At 39.7% G+C, this 18,261-nt stretch overlaps 1 protein-coding gene across 2 annotated transcripts in view; it reads right to left on the reverse strand.

Moving 5' to 3' along the window:
• Window positions 1-18,261, reverse strand: part of RGS17 (regulator of G protein signaling 17) — a 142,231-nt gene that overhangs the window by 38,820 nt on the left and 85,150 nt on the right. The window lies entirely within an intron of this gene.

Genomic DNA, 18,261 nt, shown 5'->3' on the forward strand with positions numbered 1-18,261 from the left:
GGAAAAGAAATAAAACAAGCTTTAGCATCACATGGAAAGTTCTCAGTAAAATGTCTTAGAGACTATTCTAGAAATTTTGGGAACAAACTTCTATTCTCTGCTGGACAGAATTGTAGGAATGATGTTTCCATGTGATCAAAATCAGTTGCTCGGGTAAATATTTGCTTTTAACTTGCTTCTTTAGTTAAGAGTTAGTAAAGCTGCTTTCCTTTAGGAAGACCTTTAAATGATTACAGGGGATGTGCACAACTCTTTTCTCCACTGATGCTTACGGTAAGGTTAATTGAGTTTTACAAATTATTTCGGCAAGGTTTAAAACTATGAGGGAGATCATGTTCATTTTTGGCACTTTTTCACCTTCCTTGAAAATACTCCAGGGAAGTGGATTTAGCTCAACTAATAGAGCGTCCACCTACCACATAGGAGGTCCAGGGTTTAAACCCAGGGCCTCCTGACCCATGTGGTGAGCTGGCCCACGTGCAGTGCTGATGCATGCAAGGAGTGCCGTGCCACGCAGGGGTGTCCCTCATGTCAGGGAGCCCCACGTGCAAGCAGTATGCCCCTCAAGGAGAGCTGCCCCATGTGGAAAAAAGTGCATCCTGCCCAGGAGTGGTGCCGCACACAGGGAGAGCTGACGCAGCAAGATGATGCAACAAAAAGAGACATAGATTCCCAGTGCCACCTTATGAGAACACAAGCAGACACAGAAGAGCACACAGCGAATGGACACAGAGAGCAGACAACGGCGGGGGGGGGGGAGCAGAGAGAAATAAATCTTTAAAAATAAATAAATAAAAATAAAACACTCCGTCTCCTCTTTGGCATTTTGGACTCACCCTCCAAGTGCCCAATTTGATAATACTGTCGAAGTGCCTTATTCTCTGGTGGGCAAAGATATCACTTCTCATCCCCCCACTTCCCCAAATTTATGTTCATTTTAATAGAGAATTGTGGAAAGATAAAATGTCGTCAAATTCCAGGGGAATTACATTGGTGGGAATTTATATGGCACAGCAGATAAGGAAAACACTGGGGTACAGGATGTCTTACCTGAGACCTTGCAAATCAGGTCAAACAAGTTACCCACTATTTATAGGACTGAAACTGATTTAGGGCTTTGTTGAGGAAAAAGAAATAAAGCTTTGTTCTAGTAGGATAATATCAAAGTTGGCATGACCTCTTAGAACACAGAATGAATTCGGCTAACCGGCATTTACCGTAAATATGCAGTGCATGTAAATCATATATCTATATTGTAATATATGTGGCCAAAAGCAATGCTGATTACAAATATAAAGTACTTTAAGTTGGCATTGTGAGTTCATACTTTGAAAAGTGTATTTTCAGCTCTGAATACAATAGATACTTTAAAAAATGTTGTGTTCTTGAAAACAAAATAAACGTCTTTTAAGACTGAAAATGGAACAGAAAACCAAAGTAGAAGATAAATGGGGACTAATGCCACAGGAAATTTGTTAATCAGCGATGGAAACAGAAAGGGGCAAAGGAAGTCCACTCTAATGAGGTATGAAGCACTTTACTGGGAGGAGCTGAGACCAGATCCTAGGCCACCTGGTTAAAAACAGGAGTTATGGCTCTTGTCACTCAAAAAAGAGTCCTGGGAATACTATGACCACCATCCAGTGGTATCTGGCTGCAGGAGTGAGAGGATGTGGAGAAAGCCAAGCAGATAGGACTGTGGTCAAGCAGCTCAGAGGCTCAGGGACTGGCTCAGGGAGATCCCACCATCATCAGTGGTGGGAGGGGATCTGGAGATGCTGATGAATGGCCTGCGTCATGACTGAGGGTCTTGAGGTACAAGCAGAGGCAAAGGCAAAGCACTAGATTATGAAGAGTAAGATAGAGTAGGAAATACCTCTCACTTAATGTGTTGTCTGCAAGGAAATGTTCCCAATTACCTGAATAACCAGCCAACTCAACCATCAGGAGATAAGTACATTCCTGATCAAATGCAAATAATGGAATCACCTAAAATTATTTTAATAAGCACTTAGGATATTTATGATAAAAGAAGTGATAAAGGAAGGAAAACTATTCAAATAAAAGATGAAGTAAAAATATAAGCAAATATGAAACAAAAATTGAAAGAATGATGAATAGAAGAGTAGCAGTACAAATACATAAGATATGGCTATTGGGGATATGATCTCCTACTAAAGCAATCCATAAGAGAATTATGGGGAAGTGGACTTGGCCCAGTGGATAGGGTGTCCGTCTACCACATGGGAGGTCCACGGTTCAAACCCCGGGCCTCCTTGACCTATGTGGAGCTGGCCCATGTGCAGTGCTGATGCGCGCAAGGAGTGCCGTGCCACGCAGGGGTGTCCCCGGCGTAGGGGAGCCCCACGTGCAAGGAGTGTGCCCTGTAAGGAGAGTGCCCAGCACGAAAGAAAGTGCAGCCTGCCCAGGAATGGCGCCGCACACACGGAGAGTTGATGCAGCAAGATGATGCAACAAAAAGAAACACAGATTCCCGTGCTGCTGACAACAGAAGCAGACAAAAACAAGAACACACAGCAAATGGACACAGAGAACAGACAACTTGGGGGTGGGGGGAGAAAGGGAGAGAAATAAATAAAAATAAATCTTAAAAAAAAAGAGTTATGGATGGTGCCACAGGATGTGCTGAGAATTCAGGAAAGAGAGATAAAGAGATGAAACATAAGAACTGAAACAAGTAGAGCAGTAACACTGAAAGGCTCCATATGCATCCAACAAGACTTTTGTCATATGAAGAGAATTAATGAATTGTTAGGGAAGCAATTTTTAAGGGATATTGACTGAGAATGTTCCAGAATTGAAAACAAAAACAAAATATACTTCACACTTAAAGAGCATACCATATGTTAGTACGGTGAATAAAACAAGAATAACCCACACTTACACACATTATAATGAAATGACAGAACACACAAAGATTTTTTTAAAAAGATGAATTATGTACAGAAAGAAACAATTTGACTGACAGTAGACTTTTCATGAGGAGCATTAGAAGCCAGAAGACAATGGACAATGGAAAAATATTTTCTTAGTGTTGAGGAAGATAAATGATCATCCTACAACTTCATATTCATATTCACTTGTAAGAGTGGAGGTTATTTATGACAAATAAGCTGATTTTATTACTCAAGGCCTTCTCGGGATCTACTTTAGTCAAAAGAAAACAAAACCAGAGGAAAGGAGTTGAACGTAAGAAACAAACACTGAAGCTAGTAAAGTATGGTGCTGAACTTAAGTGATAGTTGGCTAAAATTAATCGCTATGTTTCTTTTTTTAAAAACAATCTAGAATTAAATTTGACTGCATAAACTAGAAGAGGGGAGGTCTGCCTTACCCTTCCACTGAAACTCTTTTGTATGCATCACAATATCCCCCATACAGTTAAATACAAGAGTCATTCCGCCATTTTCTTCTAGGCTGATCAGCAGCATTTGACACAGTGTTCCCTCCGTCCTCTTTGACATGCAAAGTTCTTCTCTTGTCTTCCTCAGCACCACTCACCTTTCAATTTCAACACCCCATTCAGCTAACATGGAGGTGAAGAAGGTCAACCACCACTCCAGGGAGCCAAGAGTGCCTGCAACTGAAAGCAGGAGAATTGCATCCAGCATCCACGTGGAATCTAAACCCACTCTTGACATAGATGTGGAGTGGACACAACCATTCTAAGGCCCGCAGGATGGAGGAATAGAGTATGGATTAGAGTGGACTTGCTGATAATCTATTCATGAACTATTGTGATTAGTAATCGAAGAAAATGTGGCATTGGTGTGGAGAAAGTGGCCAAGGTGGCTGCTGAAGGTAGGGAGTGGGAGGAAGTGATGTGATGTGGGGGCATTTTCGGGGGTTGGAGTTGTCCTGGGTGGTGCTGCAGGGACAGTTACTGGACATTGTATATCCTGCCATGGCCCACTGGGTGGACTCTGGGAGAGTGTGGGCTATGGGATGGACCATTGATCATGAGGTGCAGCGGTGCTCAGAGATGTATTCACCAAGTACAATGAATGTCTCATGATGATGGAGGAGGTTGTTGTTATGGGGGGAGGAGTGGGGTGAGGGGGCTGGGGGGTATATGGGGACCTCATATTTTTTGAATGTAACATTAAAAAATAAAGACAAAAACAAAACAAAACAAACCAGTCACTTATTCTTGATCTCTTTTCTTGTTTCCTTTTTGTTGTTTCCCTGACTTCCAAAACATGGATGGCCACAGTTGTGTATCTTTAAAACTCCTTTCCATCACTTCTTTGAGACTTCTTAACACACCAATTATTTTCTCCTCAAAATCCCCAAATGTATGACAGTAGAGATGATTTTTCCAAATTTATGTCTCACGTAGCCAACTGCCTACTTATCATCTCTACTTGGCTTTCTGATGGGTACCTCACACTTATTATTATGTTCAAGTCTGACCTACTTATCTTCCCTCCAAAAAATCCCACAATTTCCCCCTTCTCCATAAATGAGAAAATCTCATCCTCCTACTTGTTCAGACCAAACAATACTGGAGTCACCCTTGGCCCTTCTCTTTCCCTCTGACCCCCCATCAGTATAGCAGGAGTGTGAGACCTCTTCGCTATTACTCTGTTTCTATCACTGCCCGTTTCTCCTCTCTCTTCCTCTTCCTCTCCCCATTCTCTTCCCTTCCATTCTATTGTCAACACAGCAGCCAAAGCGAGTCTTTTAAACCATAAGTCAAATTACTTCAGCAAAGACTCTTTCTCTCTAAACCCACTCAGAATCTTCCAACAGCTCCCCATCTTGCTTAGTGTAAAAGCCACAGTTCTTGCAGTGGTCGACAAGACCAAGTCTGATCCTTCATTACCTCGCCTTTCTTCTCCTCTTTGTTTGCTTTTTTTTCCTTTTTTAAAAAATTATTAGAGGAGTTGTGGGATAACAGAACAATCATGCATAAAATACCACCCTATTATTAACAACTCGCTTTGATGTGGAATATTTGTTACACTTGATGGTGGCACATTTGTATAATTGTACTATTCACTATAATCCATGTTTTAATTTAGGGTTCGGAGCACGGAAAGCTAGTGGTTGAGCACCTGCTTCACATGCATGAGGTCCCATATTCAATCCCTAGTACCTCCTAATAAAAAAATTTTTTTAGGGTTCACTGTGTCGTGCAATTCCATGGACTTTTAAAATTTTTTTCTTTTGTTACCATATATACAATCCAACATTTCCCCTTTTAATCACATTTAGATATATAATTCAGTGCTGTTGACTCCATTTGCAATGCTGAGCTACCATCACCACCACCCATTACCATCACTTCCCTGCTACTCTTTTACCAGGCCTGGTACAATCTTGTGTCAGGGCTTCTTCCAAGTCTTTAGTTCAATGTTATTTAAAGCGATGCTTCCCTCGTGCTACCTCAAGCATAACCTACCACACTTTTCTGCTTAACTTCACTTATCATCTTTGGTAATACTACAGGTTTTGCTTATTTGTATAACCAACTATTAAAATAAGCTCCTTGAAGGCAGGTATTTGTTTGTTTTGTCCATTCTCGTAACCCCAGCACCTAACAATGTCTAACAATGAGAACAAAGCAGGTTCTCAGAAATATTTGTTAAATGGTGGATTTTACAAGCTTCCTCACCACTGGCAAGAAAATGACAATGGAGTCTATCACAGCCATCATTTGAAATAATTAATTTTCTCGCCAGTACAATGAAAGAAGAAAACTTAGTACATCTTGGAAGGGAAGACAAATATTGTTCACTATTTACATGTGATATGGTTCTCTAAACAGAATTTCCAAAAGAGTCAACAGATACGCTATTAGAGATAATTCAAGAAGGGGATAAAATCAAGATTCAAAATTCAATATATTTCTTATATACTAGCAATAACCAATTAGAATATATGAAAGGAAGAAAGACATAATTCAAACAAATAACAAAAACAATAAAGTAACTTTGTAATATTGCTAATAAAAGGTGCAAGAACTATGAAAATATTACAAAACTTCATGAAGGACATAAAAGAAGACCTGAATACAGAGCTAGGTCATTTTCTCAAATGGGAAGGTCAAATGTCTTTAAAATGTTAAATGCCCCCATATTATTTTATAAATTCGATGTAACTCTAATAAAAATTCAAATTGAATTATTCATGGAGACTAACAAATGGATTCTAAAATATATAAGGGAAAATTAAGGGCAAAGAATAGCCAAGATAGTTCTGAAAATCAAATAAGTGGGGGTGCTTGTCCTACCGTATTTCAATAATATAAAATTAAAATAACTAAGATCCTATGGTAATGGCATAAGTAGATCAATAGAGTGCTGAGACAAATACTCAGGCATACATGCGTTCATGGTTTATATTAATGATACTTCTATATCATTCAGAAATGATAGACTACTCAATAAGTGATGTTGAGACCGTTAGATTCTGATTTGAAAAAATATCTACATTTCCACATGATAATACACATAAAATAAACTCCAGGTGAATTAAAGAGAGATGTCACAGACAAATTATAAAACTATTATAAGAAAATTTAGAAAAATATATTTATGGCTTCAGGGTAGAACAGGGATTTTGTGCTATAAGACCAACCAAAAATGAAAAATATGAAGACTATTTTTGATATACTCCAATTTATCAAAACTTTTAAACAAGTAAGGAAACATAAAGTAAAAAGAAAAGAACTAGACTGAAAGATACAAAGGATTAACATATACCTGCACAGCAAAAATAAAATACAAATCAGCTAATAGAAAAATGGGCAAAGGAAATATGCAGGCAGTTCACAGAGAAAGAAAATGTAAAGGTTCCAAAATAGATGCTCAAATTATAATCAGAGAAATTAAATCTAAAACATTATTTCACAATCAAATTTTTTACCTTTAAAAACTCACGCTATGCTAATTCTGGAAGAGGATAAATTTGGATTTATCCTCTTCCATTTGGATAAATGAAAACTCGCAAATCCTAATGTCAGGAATGCAAATTGGTAGAATCACTTTGGACAACAATGCTGACTGTATGTAGCTAGTTAATGATAAGCATTATCTATGACAAATTCTACTTTCATGTTCATATATTAAAGAAACTCTCACACATGTATATGAAAACATTAATGGCAATAGTTTTAAAAATATTCTAAATTGGAAACGACTCATATATTCATCGTTTTGAGAATGCATGAGAAAATGGCGATATAGGATGATCTATTAGAAGCAGTTGAAATGAACAACTTAGATCCAAATGAATCAACTTGGGTAGATTGCAAAACAATATCGAATGGAAAAAATATATGCAAAATATTAAATACAGATTTGTATCATTAACATGTTTCTCAAAAAACACACACAAAATCTTAGCAAAGTTATAAACATGAACTGAATCCATGACTTTGGTGGTTTTCAGAGGGTAGGGATGGAAATGTGATTGGAGAAGAAAGGATTTAAATTTTATCAAACCACTTCTTTTAAGAAGCTCTTAAGCAAAAACAAAATATTAATATCTGTTAATTGGGTTTTTTGGTGTAGGAGAAATTTGTTTTATTACCTTTGTGCCTATCTTAATGTTTTTTTAGAAACACACACAGGTACACAAGCATGACAGTTATAAATACAATATAGCTTTATGCCAGATCTATGTTCCAGAAATTTGCAGAAAGAACAGTAGCTTTTTTGAGAACCGAATACTTTGGTTACCTCACCGTTAAATTCTCATTTCTAAAAAAGTCAGGGGGAAATGCCATCTTGGTTGCCCTTCTTTTCATGCAATCTCTAGAAATGTTATGGTTTGAAATAATTTTAGATAAGGTCCAAATAGTATTCAATAGATTTGTAGGGTGTCGCTCTCTTCTGGGTCTTTTGGCTCACTAGAAAGAATCACAGGTGAATGCTTTCTTCGTGTTCTTCTCAGGAAATTGTGCATGTCGTGCCATAAATATCATCCTTCTGCAAAGAAATTCCCACTCACTCATTCTTCTGGTAGAGGTTCCTATACTCTTTGGAGCAGGTTGCTTCTATTTTTCTGACAGATTTATAAATGTTCAAGAATACCAGTCGTTCAGCATCTCATCTGCGTTTCAAGTTTTTCCTAGGCTGCCTGGCATACAGCTAGGCATAGGAAAAGCAGTCTACTGTCATATTTTGCTACATAGCTGCATCACGCAAAGAATTAGATAGACAGAGCTGGGGGAAAATGCTCTCAGAGAGCCGCTTAATGACAGGAAGGTACTGAGGAATTAAGCGTGGCAGATAGTGCAGGGCCTTAGGGGCTGGCTGGCTACATCCTGCAACCCCTGTCTGCATCTACCTACAGTTTTGCCTTTATCTGCATCTACATACAGTGTGCTACTGTAAACGATGGTGATCAAGGTTAGGGCTCATCATTAAACAAAAAAGGGAAAATCTGTATAACTTGCACTTTGTTTTCTAGGGCGCACGGATTTTTACCTTTGAAGCAACACGGATTTTCTTCATGTTATAAATGAGAAAAAAAAAAAGTTTTGTAAAACTGTGTGCAGCCAAGGACTGAAACTCTTAAATGCATTTGAATATGGGGAGGCGAATACTTTTCTCTCCTCCCTTACTCCCTCTTTCAGTTTCCTCGGCTGCTCAAGCAAATACCATGAAATGGGGTGGGTTACATAACGGGAATTTATTAGCTCCTGGTTTCGAGGCCAGGGAAATGTCCAGATCAAGTCATCAGCAAGCCGATGCCTTCTCCCTGAAGATGCATCCAGCTGGGGACGGCCGCCAGCGGGCCTTGGTCCTAGCTTGTCCCACGGCAGGGCACGTGGCGGCACCTCCTGGCCTCTCCCTTCTCTTCCAGGTTCTGCTGATGTTCAGCTTCAGCTGCTCCCTCTGTGACTTTCTCTCTCTGTGTCTGAATTTCATTCGGTTTCCAAGGACCTCCAGTAATTCGATGAAGACCCATCCTGATGAGGCGGGACACCTTAACTGAAGCAGCCTCATCCATTACAGTGGGTCCACACCCACAGGAAAGGATACGGTTCAAGAGCATGTTTTTCTGGGGGTACACATGGTTTCAAACCACCCCACTCCCTGTGGAGAAAGACTGTCAGGAGACCGTTTAATTTCATGGGGTAGTGGAGAACGAGGCAGGAGGGATTCAGCTCTCCTTTGCAAAGAGGTACATACTCGCGCGCAAAACTGGGACTTTGAATCCTTTGAACTGGAGACCCCCTGAAGGGTCCAGGGCCTGGAGGGCAGAGCAGGCTGGCAGTGTGTGTGGTGGGCATCCCACACTGGTCATCTCCCGCTGACCACCTTTACCAAACTGCATTTGAGTCTTATAGTGAAGGGCTGCAAATGCTGCGAGGGATGGAAGGTAATCTGTCCAGAAAAGCTATTCACAGGGAAAACGCATAAATCAGAGAAGGCTCTTTCTCTGTTGTGCATTACTTAAAGCTTCCAAGACATGCAGAGGAAATCCTCATCTCACTTCCAGCTGGATACAGTTTTACTCCCTATTGCTTCCTCTTCTTCTCCTCCAGGATCAGACGCAATGGTCAAAATCATTTGTACAGGTTGATAAAACAAGATAAAATTGGGAAGGATAAATATAAGGATAGGCACTTAGGTCTATAAAACAACTGTCTAAGTCTAGGATGGGGGAAGCATGGCATAGCAGGAGTATACAAAAAAAATCATAGGTAATTTACTAGACAAGTACATTCAGTATCCAACAGTGTAATGTAACAGAATAGTTAATGGAAATTTAGAATGCATTAATAGAAGCATGTTATCTAAAACAAGTTGGGGATCGTCTTCTCCAGGCTGGCTAATGACTGTTCAATTCTGGTCAACACAATTTAAAGAAGAAATTGAAATATACCCAGAAGAATAGAAGGGGGAGAACTAAAAAACCGTAGAAACCACCTCTTAAGACCATTACTTCAAGAACGAAAGTGTCTAAAGAAGAGAAAACACAGATAATTGGGATCATGATTTTCTAATATTTGAAGTGAGGCCACGGAGATGAGGATATAGATTTGCTTTGTGAAGTCCCAAATGTTAGAACTGATTTGATGAATAGAAGCTATAGACTCTTGGTCTGAAATAAGGACCACTTGTCCGATGCTTGGATAAGATCTTAATTTACCTATAAGGTTCGATCGTCTTTTCTTCAGCATACAAGCCCAGGTTAGGCAAGTCTTTATAAGAAGTTGATGTATAGGTCCTCAAAGTCACACAGATGACTAACCCCGGGTTGATTGTTCTTGAAATGGGCTGCCCGAGGTAATTCCTCTCTTCAAATTACAGCCGGGAGGGAAACAGGGAGCCCATGTTCTATCAATTACTACACTCTTATAGATGATACTGTCAATCTTTGAGCATATGCTAACATTTTTTATCTTTTTGTTTATGAAGTAGTCAGACCAAGGGGTGCTGGAGCAAAGTACCAGAAATCTGTTGGCATTTAGCAAAGGCATTTATTTGGGGTAGAATTTCACAGTTAAACCAGGCCATAAAGTGGAAGTTACTTCCCTCACCAAAGTCTGTTGCCACTTGTTGGAGCAAGATGGCTGCCGATGGCGGCCAGGACTCAGGCTTTCTCTTCCTCCCAAGGCTCCTGGTCCCAGCTCCTTCTGATAGCATTGTAGGTTAGCAAAAGGTTTGACCCTCTCCCTGGTGCTCGTTTCTTTCCAGGCTCAGCTGCTCTGCTCTCTTCACAAGGCCAGCTGTAGACTCTCAGGCTCATCTCTCTTTCCAGGGCCTCTGCTGTATCTAATGGAGTCTTCTCTCCTTCCTCATGTATCTGCTTCTCTGTGTGTTTACTTCCCAGGGCTCCAGCATAAAAAACTAAAATAAAACTCTCTCCTCTGCCATGTTGTTTTCTCTGTGAGTCCCCGCCCACCAAGGGGGCAAGGACTAAATATTCTACTGAGGTGGCCAAATCAAAGCCCTAAACATAATTTAATCAAGTAAAAGTGAAACCTCTGAATTTAATGCAATCTAATATGCCCAGAGGAACAGACCAGTTTACAAACACAATCTGATATCTATTTTTGGAATTCATAAACAATACCAAACTGCTACAGCTTATCTCTTATTTCCCAATAGGACTGTAAAAACCTTAAGAGATTGGTGGTCAGTCTGTCTATCTTCTATCTATCTATCTATCTATCTATCTATCTATCTATCTATCTATCTATCTACCTACCTACCTATATCTATTACCTACCTACCTACCTGTGTTGGTTTTCCTGGAATCTAGCAGTGGGTTTTTTTTTGGTCTATAATATATGTACAATAAATATTGGTTATTGATTTTGATTAATATGAAAGATTCTTCTGATTATTTAAGATTCCCCGAGGCAGAGATTTGGACACACAATTCTTATAGCCCTAAAGCACACTGTCAAAGTATCCCTAATGGAAGATATCCAGAAAGTGTAGAGAACTGAGGCCCTGATTGGCTTGTTGCAATATAAAGACTCAGATTTTCTCTTAGAAATTCATATGTAAAATTTTCTTGGAAATTGGATATATCTATATATTAATTTAAGAATAATAAGTTTATACTTCCTAACTTTGGAAGAAAAATAATGTTCCTATAGCTATCTTTTAAAATATATATATATATATATATATGCACACACACACACACACGGCTCCCTCATGTTTGCTTGCTGTTTTTTGCTTGTTTTTTGCACTCGATGTCTGCTATTGTTTTTTGCTTGTTGTCTGTTTTTTTCTTTGGGAGGCACTGGGAACTGAACCTGAACCTCCCATGTGGGAGGTGGACACTCAACTACTTGAGTCACATCCACTCCCTGCTCATTTTTTTTTTGCTTGTCTTGCTCATTCTTTTTGTGCATTGTCTGCTCATTTTTGTTTTGTTTTGTTTGCTCACTGTTTTTGCTCGATGTCTGCTCATTGTCTGTTCATTGTTTGTCTTCTTTAGGAGGTACCAGGAACTGAACCCGGGACCTCCCATATGGCAGGCCGATGCCCAACTGCTTGAGCCACATCTGCTCCCTCCTACATCCTTCCTGATGATCCACTGCTGCTGTAGTGACATGATCAATTTTCAAAAAATTGGGTTGAGTTGAAAAAAGAACTGAGGCTGCACATCAAAATTAGTGATTTTTCATCATACTCTTGGTAACACAATATTCTGAGAACTCAATCTTACACAAATAAAAATGGTGGGATCCTTCACCCATCCCGCAAGTTGCACTAGAGTATGGTAATTAGAGAGACAGGCTCTGGAGTCAGGCTGTCTGAGTTCAAATCCTCCTATCACTCTCAATTGGATGATCTTTGGTTAGTTACTTAACCTCCCTATCTCTCAATTCCCTCATATGTAATGATGATAGCTAATAATAGAACACACAAGTACTATTTTAAAGATCAATGAATTCAACATATAAAATACTTGGGACAAATCTTTGTACATAGAGTAAGCTCTCAAAAATACATCTCTGTCAAGATAATACTGAAGACAATTATTGATAAGGCTGCTAAAAAGTTGGCATGGGGCAATGTTTTCAGGCTCCAGATACTGGAGATTTCCCTTAGTACCATCTTTTTTTTTTTTTTTTTTTTTAAGACAAATAGATCATTAGTACCTACTTGCTGAGAGTTCATTTCACTTCTTACATGGTAGGCTCTAAGTTTTTTGTATTCACTGGTTAGAATCTTCCTATCTCAGGGTTCGACCCAAAGGCTTATTCAGTGAAGAAAGAAGAGTAACAGTTTGGTTTTTTATTTAGCCACCAGCACTGTGATTTTTATCACATGTAAATGAAGTGAGTCTCAAGTGACTCATAGTACCCACAATCAATTTGTTATCCAACAACAAAGCTTTTTTCTAATTGCAGCCATCCTGCCATGTTTAGTGGAAGCATTCAGTTTTTTTTTTAAAGATTTATTTTATTTATTTATTCATTTCTCCTCCCCTCATTGTTTGCACTAGCTGTCTGCTCTCAGTGTCTGTTCATTGTGTGCTCATCTTCTTTTCAGGAAGCACTGGGCACCAAACCCGGGACCTCCCATGTGATAAGCAGGCACTCAACTGCAAGAGCCACATCCACTTCCCAGCATTCAGTTTTGCCTTACAATTGTCAATTCAATGTTTATCACCAAAAAGGTATTTGCTAAACAAGCCAAACTTGTAGGGTCCTCTTTATCACCGAGATGGACAGGAAGCAGATCACCATGCAGATATTTATTCTTACTTATGACGTCTTTTCCCTGTGAAGAAAAAGAACTTGTTCCTCAATTTAAAGTTTCTGATAACTACCCTCCTTAAGCCAGGCAAGCAATGTAATTCAGCATACTCTCAATATCATTTCTTTTTTTGACATTATTTTGTAAAGAGCAGTCTCCAAACTAGTTTCTGTTTTCTTTGATTTCATGGGAAGCAATGCTCAACCACTGAGTTACACCCACTCCCCCTTTTTATGATTACATTAAAATACCGAAAAGTTCAAGAAGTGAATACTGTACATTGAGAGTGGATAATCAATAAGAACATTTTTTTCCAGTCTATTCTTTGGCTGGTTAGAATCTGGCCCCATCAGTAAATATGTCCATGCATTTCCTTTTTTATTTGATACATAATGCTTGCTAAAATGTGGTTTTATGGGTGAGTCTTTAGTCAACATTTCTCTTTCTTCATTATATCTACATATATATTTATAAATATATATCAGGACCAAAAATTAGTTGCTCCTGTGCTTCCCTCTATCTTTAAGTTACAGAGTCAGTTGAGCATCAGTCTCTTCCCCAGTTTTGATTAATGTTTATCTTTTGAGCACATTTGAAACATTAGCTGATACGGTTATTTGTTAAGGCACCTTATGAAGCTCAGCTGCTGATTTTTGGCCATTTCTATTCCACGCAACTTCATCACAATTTCTCCTCTTAGGGTTTTTCTTTCTTTCTGTGTAAATTATGCATTTTATATCTACTGGCTTTGGAATAAGAAAGATCTGCAATTGAATCACAAAGACTTGCCTCATACTGGCTATGTGGCAATTGGGTAAACTATCTAACCTCTGCCTTTATTTGTAAAATGGGGAAATGATATTGACTTCACTCAGTAGTGGTAAGGATTAGAAGAAAGCATATTAGGTACAATTACGGTTTTCCTTAGCAGATTGCCCAGCAATGAGAACTCAACACTTGAAATCACTATCGCAATAATGACCCCTGTTGTTATCACTACTCCTAGACAAGGATTCTGTCTTCCTAGTGACAAAAAATACTTGATGGTTTTTCTTCAAATCTGCAGGACTGGTTTTATTTTATTTCATTTTTTTAACATATTTTAAAATTTATTTTTAAAAGACACAAAGATAACACAAAAATGTCACATTTAAAAATATATAGGGGATTCCCATATACTCCACTCCCCACACCCCCCACTTTTCCCACATCAACAACTTCTTTCATTAGTATGGTACCTTCATTGCCTTTGATGAATACATTTTGGAACATTGCCACACAGTGTGGATTATAGTTTATACTCTTTCCCAGTCCATTCAGTGGGTTGTGGCAGGATATATAATGTCCTGTATCTCTCCCTGCAATGTCATTCTGGACAACTCCAAGTCCGAAAAATGCCCCCACATCATACCTCTTCTTCCTTCTCCCTGCCTTCAGCATCTCCCGTGGCCACTGTCTCCACATCAATGATATAATTACTTCCATTGCTAGAGTCATAATGATTCTATGGTAGAATACCAGTAAGTCCACTCTAGTCCATATTTTATTCCTCCATTCTGAGGACCCCAGGGTGGCGATGCCCCCTCCACCTCTCAGTTGAAAGGGGCTTCGATCCCACATGGCTGGTGGATGCGACTCTCGTGTCCGCAGCTTTAGACACTCCCGGTTTCTTGGTGTGGTGGTTAGGCCTGGTTTTAAATATTACTGCAATGTTGATCAACTTATTTGGTAACGGACAAGGGTCTCACACAGGGAGTTAAAATTTGAGCCTTTGCCCTTCAAAGCACAGTCCCCGGGTCAGTAGCTTCCCTGGGGAGGTTGTTAGAAATGAGACTCCGTGGCCCCAGCCTAGACCTAAGGCTTCGGAGCCTGCCTTTTCACAGATCCCCGGACGGCTGATATTTCCATCAAGGTTGGGGGAAGCCCTGGCTCAGGCCCCACTAAGTCGGGAGCCCGAGGGTCTCATGCAGCAGGGATTGTGATGGGCAGGGCGGAAGAGGTGTGTGTACATGGCCTGCTTTTTTCATGAAGCATCACGGGGGAGGACAGACTATAAAGGGCTTGCTGACCTCATCACCTCCCAGCACTCAGGGCACTTGTCACCCTCTCTCCATCTTCCTTTTTCCCACTTGGGCAGAAGTAGGTGCTTCCCTCTCTCTGTGTTGGCACAGAATTATCCACCTGTCACTTTGAGCGGCAAAGTGTGCCCACGTTTGCTTCTCTTACTAGACTTTGACATCCTAGATGGCCCTATCTTTTTGGTAACCCCAGCCCCTAGTGGCGGTACTTCAGGGAAGTTTTGCAGTCCCCATCCCAGCCAGCAGGAAGGATGCCACCTAGCTGTCTCCTCCGGCCTCTGGTTCTACATTGGCATTTGCCACTTGTTCCTACTATACTACAAGCTCTTTAAGAACAAGGAAGGAAGGTCCATGCGAAGGAAAATTATGTCTCAGCAAAGCTCCAGCAAAAACAGCTCTCCCGGGAGCTGCAGGAAGTTATACCCCTTCATATAGACCCATCCCTTGATTTTGCTCAGAGGAAGAAAAATTAAGTTCACAAGAGAAAGGTCTCTCATTAATTTTCTCCTGTTTTTTTTTTCTCCTTAAAAATTTGGGAACTACTAATGCTTGTACACTTGGGAATCTAATTTAAGTCAGCATTTAATTTCATTTTGATGCTATTATTATTAAAATATATGTGGTATAAAGCACCGTGCCTTCCAGGAACTCTGGCACATGATCAAGTTGAGTGCCCGGAAGCTCAGTCATGTGGCTCCTGAGTGAAGCAAGGGAAGGAGAGGACCTTTCAGAGTGGGTGAGCAGATGGTTAGCCTCTATCACTATGCAAATAGACGATTTGCATAGTTAAAGGGAAGGGGGATGTCATTCTGTGACTTAGCAATTTTGGAAAGTCTAGAAGATCAATGCAGATAAAAAGCTTTTAAAAATCTGATTTTTATCTGACTTAGGCTTTGCTTCAGTTTGGAATGTCAGCATTAATTTAGAGAAAATCCTTTTCGAAATGGGGCCAATAATACATTTCAGTAAGAGCAAACTTTGTCATAAACACTGCCTGGTGACAAGGAGAGTCTTTAGCACGGCCCTATTCCATTTATTGTGCCATTCGAAAAGGTATCAGTGATTACTATAGCATCATAATGTGTTTACTTGGGAAAGTACTAACACCACTTTTAGCCACATGACATGTTCATTTTGAGACTAATCAAATTGCTTTTCAAAAAGCATGTATGCTCATTGTATAAATTCACATGAAGAAGATAAGCAATTTTAAAAGAAGGAAAGAAAAAAACCCACTTAAAATATGAAAGAAAACAATTCAATAGGCAAAACAAAACCCCAAACATTTGAAAAATGGTGGGTGAGAGACTGTTTCCCCTAAAAGTTATTATATTAGTCAGCCAAGGCAGTGCTCATGCAAAATACCAGAAACTGGTTGGTTTTTATAAAGGGTATTTACTTGGGGTAGGAGCTTACAGATACCAGGCCATAAAGCCTAAGTTACTTCCCTCACCAAAGTCTATTTGGAGCAAGGTGGCTGCCAATGTCTGCAAGGGTTCAGGCTTCCTGGGTTCCTCTGGGCTCAGCTCCTCTGTTTTTTCCACACGGTCAGCTGTAGACTGTGAGGCTCTCTAAGCGTCGCCTCGCTCCACAAGGTCAGCTGTAGACTATCAGTTGAACGGCTCTGTCTCTTTCCCTGGGGATCTAGCTTAAGACTTCAGCATCAAACTCTAGCATCAAAACTCCAACATTAAGAACCCCTCAACTCTGTCCCTTGCCATGCAACGCCCTAATGACGTGGCCCAATCAAAGCCCTAAGCATAACTCAATCACGCCCAGGTACAGATCAGATTACAAACATAATCCAATATCTATTCTTCGGAATTCATAACCATATCAAACTGCTATAGTTATTATTCATATAAGAGTTACAAAATCAGTGTTAATTGCTGTGGACATCCAATATAGAGCAATGTTTATAGAAACATGTTCAATGAAAATAAAGTGCCTAGTAATATATGGAAGTATCCCCAGAAACAGCTAAAACACACAAAATATATTATCCCATTTATTTTTGTGTTTAATGCAACATTGCTACATGCCATTCAAATTTTGTTTCTAAAACTGAACCAATGGAGGCCATTTCTGATTATCTCTTGAACTTCCTTTCACCTTCTAACTGAAGAACAGCTTCATCTTGCCACCTCCTCAGATACAGTCAGGATATGAGGAAGTTTATTAACTATTCTTTCCAATACTACATTCTGGGTGTGTATATATCAATCCATTTTAAAAGAGCCTTTAAGATACAATCAGGTAGCCAATAAACTATCAGTTGAACGGCTCTGTCTCTTTCCCTGGGGATCTAGCTCTGATTCAAAAGTCTGTGTTCTACTCATTCAGCAAGGTAAAAAGATACTAGTTGAGGAGCCTTTCCAGTTTTCCTCCTCTCCAACACATTATTTCTTATGTTCTTCTCATCAAAGTAATGATTTCCCATCATTTTGCCTTTAATGTAATGTGTTTTCAGAAAACTGGTCTGGGTTATAAAATTCATAGGAACTCTTTTATTGAAAATAAATAAATAAACATACCAACTTCCAGGAATTGCACAAATGAAGGAATACATTAAATGAGTACTCTTCACTCCCACGGCAAAACCATTTTCCTCATTCCAGGAAGAGTGGGTAGCAGCTGATGGAATGGGTCTGTATGGAAGGATGCTACAAAGCCTCTCCTACCAGCCCATGACACAATTTCTCAACCTCCCACCTGAAATACAGGGCAAACAATAAGAAGAAAAATGACAATATTTTTAGGGTGAGGAAAAGCATGATTATTCCCTATCCTCAGGAATCCGTGGAAGGTCATGGACTTTTGCTCCCCGCCCAACAAGAGTAAAGCTGCAAAGAAGCCCTTCTGGTCTCTCCCTTCACCCACTCATCCACCCGGCAAGAGGCATGACTTTTTTACCCAGCTGGAAATTCTGGTGAAAGCCTGACATCCACTGGACCATATTTAAAAGACTCAAGCTCATGACA

Source organism: Dasypus novemcinctus, chromosome 28 (assembly GCF_030445035.2).
Source record: "Dasypus novemcinctus isolate mDasNov1 chromosome 28, mDasNov1.1.hap2, whole genome shotgun sequence".
NCBI classification, from domain to species: domain Eukaryota; kingdom Metazoa; phylum Chordata; class Mammalia; order Cingulata; family Dasypodidae; genus Dasypus; species Dasypus novemcinctus.